Source organism: Gossypium arboreum, chromosome 2 (assembly GCF_025698485.1).
Source record: "Gossypium arboreum isolate Shixiya-1 chromosome 2, ASM2569848v2, whole genome shotgun sequence".
Taxonomy (NCBI): domain Eukaryota; kingdom Viridiplantae; phylum Streptophyta; class Magnoliopsida; order Malvales; family Malvaceae; genus Gossypium; species Gossypium arboreum.
This window is the reverse complement of record NC_069071.1, coordinates 94,267,050-94,275,331: the sequence shown is the minus strand read 5'-3', so window position 1 is coordinate 94,275,331 and position 8,282 is coordinate 94,267,050. Positions and strand designations below refer to the sequence as shown.

The following is an 8,282-nucleotide window of genomic DNA, read 5'->3' as shown; positions in this document are numbered from 1 at the left end:
CTAAGTAGGATCAGTTCCACGTCGATGCTCGATCATCATCATATGTAACATAGTCGTGATGCCCTGTGGGGCATCTGACCTATCAGGGTAAGCGCTAATGACTGGGCCATAGTGTTTGAGGAGGCTAAAGTGTCTGGCAAGGCACGTCATATAAGAGCCGATAGAGATCACTCCCTTCCTATACCGCTTGGTCTGATGGCGAATGGTGAAAGAAATGAAGTAGGCCAAGTCGATCACGTGTGCATTCGCCATGCACCATAAATAGTAGGCATCGTGGGTGGTGACGATGCCGGTGCTCTCTCTCCTTCCGGTTAAGGTGTGTGCCAGTATGGCATGGAGATATTGTAGGGAAGGGGGGAGATTTGAGGCCTTCGAGCAGCTGGGGTCATAGGTGGAAGAGAGTGGTGCCAAAGCCTTCCAGCACAAGGAGGGAGAGATGTGGATATTGCGTGGTAGTGCATTCATGTCCTCCTCCTCCATTAACTCATCAGTGTAAAGTCCCAGAGCAACTCCAAACTCTAGGACACTCATCGCATGAACTAGACCGCCTAATCGAAAGTGAATGGTGCCTGGGTCGTCATTGTTCGTCATCACCACCTGTAAATGAAAAGTAGAGCATAATTCTAAAGTTAGCTTTAAATAAGTGGGCTCGGTAATAGCGAAGAACCGTTCCCATGGGTCTGTGGACAGGAGGGCACAGATGGCGTCAATGAGCTAGACTTGCTCTACGACAGCCCAGTCGATGCAGCGACATGTGGTAATGGGTCGTGCGCGTAGTATTTGAAATAGCTCCCCCCACACTTTGGCTGTAGCACGCACCGAGGAAGAACCCAGTCCCCTACCTCTCTTTCAGGATGGGACCGCGGCCTTCTTTCCTCTTGATGATGACATAATGTACCTAAAAATATTTGAGCAGTGATAGAATCCACGATACATCAGTAGTTAAACAAGAGGCCCAAAACTAGTATATGTTATTTAATGGCTTAAATAATTCAAATATAGAAAAATTTAAAGTAAATTTCTAACTTGTCTAAAGCAAAATAGTACAATATCTATGTAAAGCATGTAGAATACTAATGTAGCAATACAAATTGGAAAAATAAAGTTGAGAAAGTGAACCAAAGGCTGTTGTATGGCGGCGCACGGGCGTGTAATGCGGGGGTATAGTCGTTTGGAGGAAAAATAGAAGGCATAAAGAGGGGAAAGTGGTGATTAATGCAAGGGGAATGGATTTCAGGGTGGTTTGAGGGTTGGGGAAGTGAGAATCATGGGAATGGTGGCCGAAGTAAGGATTAGGGAGTGGAGAGGAGAAGTTTTCGGCTAGGATTTTGAAAGGGGGAAGAAGATGAACAGTGGTTTGTTTATATAGGGGAGGGTCACACGGTCTAGGGCCACGCTCGTGTGCTTTGAGTGTGAGCTCATTTTTTTCGAATTTTTCAATTTAGGTTGTGCCGGCTACTATCCCACGCCCGTGTGTTTTGGGCGTGTGTGGCACACGGCCATGTCGTACGACTGTGCCTAGCTTTGTTTGCTTCTCTCACGCCCGTATGTTATGGTAGCATGCCCATATATTGTCGTACACGACTAAATGGCACGGACGTGTCACATGCCCATGTCAAAGAAACAAAATTGAGCCTTGTCCCTGGCACGCCTGTGGGTTTTCATTCCCACGCCCGTGTGTTCCTATCAAGTTCACCCACACCTATGTCACACGGCCGTGGGGATTTAGCACACCCTGTGTTTTGGGGAAATCATGTCCTGCTTCATTACGGCTGTATCGCACGGCCGCGTCACTTCCTCTATTTGGCCACAGCTTTAGGCAAGCCCGTGTGCCTGGCCGTGTGTGCTGAAAAACTTTTCAATTCAAAGATTAAGTTAATTGATTCGAAGTGTGAAAAAATAAAAATAAAGAAATCAAAATATGTTAGTGCTCGGGTTGCCTCCCGAGAAGCGCTTATTTATAGTCTAAGCTTGACTTTCCTCTCCGTTGAATGATCATGGTGGTTCGAGGAGTTCATACTCCTTATTCCTATTGTCAATTTTAAAATAAGGTTTTAAACAGGTGTTGTTTACCTTAAAAGTTCCAAACTTGGGATGACTCACCTCCACTATACCGAATGGAAAAATACTAAGTACCGTAAGAGGGATTTCCTCATTTGGTGTGGTAGTGACAATGTGAGGATCAACGGCATCTACTAAGACTTTTCGCCGACCTGAAGTTGATTAGAAGAGGTATCGGGCTTGTTTTTGCGTAGTTTTGGTTTATCATGTGTTCTCGGTTTGTGTTCTCGCCATTCGTCTAGCTCTTCTATCCGTAGTCTTCATTCTTCATAGACGTCTTTGTTCTCTTCATGATAGTAGTGCACTGTCTCTATTGTCTTTGTTCAAGGAAGTTCCTGCAAGGACGATTGAATTTTAGTTTTATCATCATTAGTTTTTATAGCATTATCTTGAGTCTTAGAGGTTTTGACTGAGTTGCGTGCTTAGAGTGTTACTGTGTTGTCACCTGCACGAAGTGTTAGCTCTCCTGTGCCTACATTAATAATGGTTCTGGCAGTTGCTAAAAAAAGTCATCCTAAAATTAGATGTACCTCGTTATCCTCATCCATATGTAAGACAACGAAGTCTACTGGGTAAATAAATTTATCACTTTTAACGAGAACGTCTTCAATAATACCCTTAGGAAATCTAACTCTTTTGTCAGCCAATTGTATGCTCATCCTAGTCTGTTTAGGTTTACCGAGACTTAGTCGTTTAAACATTTTATATGGCATAACATTTGTACTTGCCCCTAGATCAGCTAAAGCATTATTCACAGATAGACTACCAATTAAGCAAGGAGTTGTAAAACTCCCTAGATCTTTCAATTTGTTAGGTAGCTCATTCTTTAGAATAGCTGAGCAGACTGCATTGAGTTCCACATGCGATGTAGCGTCTAATTTCCATTTATTGCTCAGAAGTTCCTTTAAGAATTTTGCTAAGTTGGGCATTTTGTGAAAGAACTTTAATAAAGGGTAAGTTAATATGCAATTTCTTTAAGAGTTTGACAAACTTACCAAATTGTTCTTCTGTTCTGTCTTTCGTCATCGCTTTAGGATATGGCACACGAGGTTTATGAGTTGTACTTACCTGTTTGGGATCATTATTGTTTACCCCTTCTCGACCTTTGTTCATTGCGTTGTCTTGCTGTATTTCTGGCTCAGGTGCAATGAATCCATCCTTATCTTGAGTGCTAATTGCATTGAGGTGTTCCCTCAGATTAGATTCAGTATTACTTGGTAGCCTACCTTGTGGTCGTTCAGAGATTAGCTTGGATAGCTGGCCTATCTGAGTTTTGAGTCCCTGGATCGATGCTTGTTGATTCTTAAGTGCTGTCTCAGTATTTTGGAAACAGGTTTCTGACACCGAGATGAATTTAGAAAGCATCTATTCAAGGTTTGGTTTTTTCTCTTGTTGATAAGGTGGCTGTTGAAAACCCTGAGGATTTTGTGGTTTTTGATTTCCTTGACCACCCTAGGAGAAATTTGGGTGGTTCCTCCAACTTGCATTATAAGTATTACTATATGGGTTATTTTGAGATCTAATTTTATTATTACCCATATAGTTGACTTGTTTCTCTTCAGTTGTAGGATTGAAGGATTGGTATTCTGTATGTACACCTCCTCCGCTTGAGTTACTCCTCATTACTGAATGTACCTGCGTAGAACCAAGAAAACTATCAATCTTTTTATTGAGAAGTACTACCTGATTTGAGAGCATGGTGACTGAATCGATGTTATAGACACCGGCTGTTTTCGTTGGCTTTGTCCTCATAACTTTCCACTGATTAACTATCAGTGACATCTCCTCTATAGATTCATATGCATCTTCCGATGTTTTATTGTTGATGGTTCCGCCAGCAGCTGCGTCAATCATCTGTCTTGTCGAGATACTCACACCATTGTACAACGTTTGAACTTGTAGCCAAAGCGGTAACCCATGGTGAGGGTACCTTCTCAGTAAGTCCTTGTATCTCTCCCATGCATCGTAAAGTGTTTCTAAATCCATCTGCACAAAAGAAGAGATATCATTATGCAATTTAGTCGTTTTAGCCGGTGGAAAATATTTTAGTAAAAACTTCTCGGTCATTTGTTCCCAAGTAGTGATAGACCCTCATGGTAACGAGTTCAACCACTGTTTAGTTTTTTTCTCAGTGAAAAAGGAAATAACAGAAGATGAATGGCATCATCAGAAACGCCATTGATTTTGAATGAATCGCAAAATTCAAGAAAATTTGCCAAATGCGTGTTGGGACCCTCATCCTGCAAACCATCAAACTGAACAAACTGCTGTATCATCTGAATTATGTTAGGTTTTAGTTCGAAATTATTCGTAGCAATAGTAGGCCTAACTATACCAGACTAAGCTCCTGCTAAAGAAGGTTTAGCATAATCATACATAGTACGTGGAGCAGTATTTTGATTAGCTGCAATTGCAGGAGGCAGCTGATCGCTTAGGTTTTCAGCCATCTCGTCGGTTGGGGTTTGAGTATCGTCTTCTCGCTCGTTCTCCGGGTAGCTAAACTACGCCTTATTTCTCTTTTATTTTTGCGAATTGTACGATCGATTTCTTCGTCAAAGAGTAATGGTCCTGACGGGTGTCTTCTAGTCATAAACTATAAAAATCTGCCAAGAGAGAGAAACAAAAGGTAAATTAATAAATAATAAAATAAAATAAAATTGCAAGAAAAATAAATGCCTAAAGTAATAAAAATTTAGTGTTCCTAATATTTCAGTTCCCCGGCAGCGGGGCCAAAAACTTGATCGCATGATTCATAACAAGTAATAAATATTTATAATGAAGATAAAACCTAGACTAACTATTCTCACGATGAAAAGGCAAGCGCACCTATCGAACAATAGTATAGTAATGGCAAGACCGGGATATCGTACCCAAGGGAACCAAAAGTAATAGTAGTTTGTCTTAATTAACTAATTATTTAAACTAATTATCTGATTTAATTAGAGTAAAGAGAAAATTTGGAAAAAGACTTGAAGAAAAGCAATTGATAATGACGACACCCAAGGAGGAATCCACCTAGATTTCACTTGTTATCCGACTCTGAACCGGACGATTTATTCACTTGACTTGATTTGTGAGACTCCCTAACCTATGTTATTATCCCTTTCAAGACTAATAACGTCTAACCCTTAGTTGAATTAATCGAAATTTCTTTCTTAATTAAAACCCCTAGGGAAGTAGTAAATCACTCTATGGACTCCCATATTAGGTTTCACTCTAATCCGGCAAAATCTCGTAAACCTATTTCTAGGCGTTCGATCAAATCCACTTAATTATGCCAAATCTACTCTTAGGCAAAGTCTATTCCTCCTCTGCATAAGCACATCAAATCATGAATTAATACCCGGAATATTAACTCAAGCATTAAGAACACATAATTAAGAACAAATGAAGTATTTATCAGACAGTTCAGATAATCATAACAATATCCATCATAGGTTTTATCCCCCTTAGGTATCTAAGGGGTTTAGTTCATAATAAAATAAGAGTACATCTCAAGAGTATGAAAATAACAAAACATAAAGAAAACTCTAAAACCCCTGAAGTAATTCTGAGAGAGATCTTTAGTCTTGTAGTAGCTCCGGCTTTTGAAATGGATCGTCTAGCATTCTTCAAGTAATTCCTGGCGTGTAGTTCTGTATTCCAGAAAAGTTCTGGAAAGAGCGGCCCCCTTCTAGGTCACACTTAGGGTGTTTATATAGGCTTTGGATTGGCTTTCTTCCTCCCTAAGTATCCTTTTGCGTGTAAAATACAACTCTTTGAAAAAGGGACACGCCCGTGTGCCACGGCCGTATGACATTATTACCAGGCCGTGTTCGATCTGTTGAATTGCACATGGCCATGTGGGCTCAATGGGCAGGCCGTGTGAATCCTGAAAACCCTGGTCGACACCCCCGAAGGCCACAGGTGTGTGAGATGCCCGTGTCACAAGGCTTAGGCCGTGTTATCTTCTCAATTTGGTCTATTTTGTCCCTTTTTAGCTCGTTTTTGGCTCCTTTAGACTCTTGGAGCTCTCCTGAGTACAAAACATGAAATAACCGGATTAAGAGCACCAAAATCCATAAATCTAGTAATAAACATCCATAAATGTGCTAAGTATTTGGGGTATAGGTATGAATAATTTGGCGTTTATCAGAAAACCACGAAACTCACGGGCTGAAAAGAAGTCACACGGGCATGCCCAACGGCCGTGTACCCCAATTTCTTTATAAACACCTATTATCTATTTTATTTTTTTCTTTATATTTTGAAAATACTTTTTATTTCCTTTTAATACTATTTTATCTTGAGTTTTTATAATTTTTATTTCTGGCTATTTCATTACGAGTAATTATGCTCCATTATATTTCCTAACGAGTTCCTGTTCTTATCATAGTCATAAAGAGCTCCAACGCTCATCATCAAATAGAAACTAAAAACTCCAATGGCAGGACTTATGGACTAGTGAACCTCTACCACCACCGGAGTATCCTCTTCCACTCCAATTCAAGGAATTCATTCATCATTCAGGAAGTTTCATCCCTCTCCATATCTTATGATTATTTATCTATATTTTTCACTATATATATCTTTGTACATTGAGGGCAACGTACATCTTAAGTGTGGGGGGTCTCTTATATCATCATTAGAAATCCATGAATTTTGTCTTATTCTCACGTGAATTACTCATATTACTATTAGAATGAATTTTAATTAATTTATGGTTTTTATTGATATTTCTTGAATTAAAACATAGGCATTTATGCATTGATTGTTTAAACTTTAAGACATTAGGGAATCAAGCATGATAAGTTGATTTTTGAAGAATTAAAAAATTTTGGGTTGTCCACCTAAGTTTAGGTATTATCTTGAGTTAAAATTCACAAGTTTAAACATCAAAAAGCCATAATTTTTGTGAGATCTTGAGCCTTTAGAGCATATTTTATTTCTTTTATGCTCACTTTTATTATGAGTGCATCAGTATTGATTTGTTATTCTAGAACTTGCTTGATTATGCATGTCAAAACCACACCATTTGGTTTGATATGTCAAGATGATAAATGCACTTAGGTTTAACCTACTCACTCCACAAAAGCCTACCTTCATAATTAACCCTTAGTGATCCCCTTTGAGCCTAACAAGCCATCAATTGATTTACCCTCAATATTAACCCATAACCCATTATTGTTGAAATCCCCTAATTTGATCCCTATTTTTGTCAAGATTTGATTTGAACTAATTGCTTAGCTATGTTTTATTCTTTGTTGTAACAATTAAGTTCTATGTTATTTGACTTGTTCTTAAAAAAAAATTCCTTACACATATTAGTAGTAATTCGTCATTTTCGAGCTTGAGTGTTAATTCCATATTCTGAGAAGAAGCTCACTTGTATTCAACTGATAATTAGTTATTTTTCTAGTTAGGTGATTTCTTCAATTCAATCTCGGTTCTAACCTTTTCTTTCACCTTGTGGCCACACCCCCTAACTAAAGCCACGTTTCAACCTTCTAAAGACCTTTTTGATTAATGTATCATCTCAATATATAGTGGTGGAGATTTGATTTTCATGCAAGCCTATGGTAATAATTTTTCATATTGACTAATGAGTGCTTTATTTGACATCCTTAAACACCTCGAGTGATTTGAGTGAATCTTTAGTGAGGATGTTAAACTCTGTGATATTTTGATCAAAGGTAATCACTTAGATGAGGGGAGACACCTATGTTTTCGTGATAAAATGCTCAACTTGGAATGTTTGAAATTTTGGTGTACTTTTAGTTTAATTTTCAATATATGAATACTTATGGATTATTTTGAGATATTATTGATAGGGATTATATTTTGAGATATTATTGATAGGGATTATAAATTGAGAAGAACTTATTTTCATTGTAAGTTGAGGATTTTGCTTGAGGACAAGGAAATGCTTAAGTGTGGGGGTATTTGATAAACTGTAATTTATACATGTTTTTATCCCATGCTTAACACATTTATGGATGATTTCTCCTTAAATTTGGTGAATTCGATGCTCCTAATTCTTTAATTTCATGTTTTATACTTAGGTGAGCATAGGAGAGTAAAAAGAGCGAGAAACAAGCCAAAATAGAGAAAATGAACCCACATGGGAAATCAACACGGCCTGGACTTCCTCACACGGGCGTGTCACATGGCCGTGTCTCTTTCGCAGGATTGAAGCACGGCTTACACGGGTAGAGTACATGCCCGTGCCTATTCAACAGCCT

At 38.8% G+C, this 8,282-nt stretch overlaps 1 non-coding gene across 1 annotated transcript; it reads left to right on the top strand.

Annotated features, from left to right (window-relative positions):
- Positions 1-3,973: 3,973 nt before the first annotated feature.
- On the top strand, positions 3,974-4,079 carry LOC128289877 (small nucleolar RNA R71). Its single transcript, XR_008279519.1, has one exon. It is a non-coding gene; the product is annotated as a small nucleolar RNA R71 (small nucleolar RNA).
- The last annotated feature ends 4,203 nt before the right edge of the window (positions 4,080-8,282 follow it).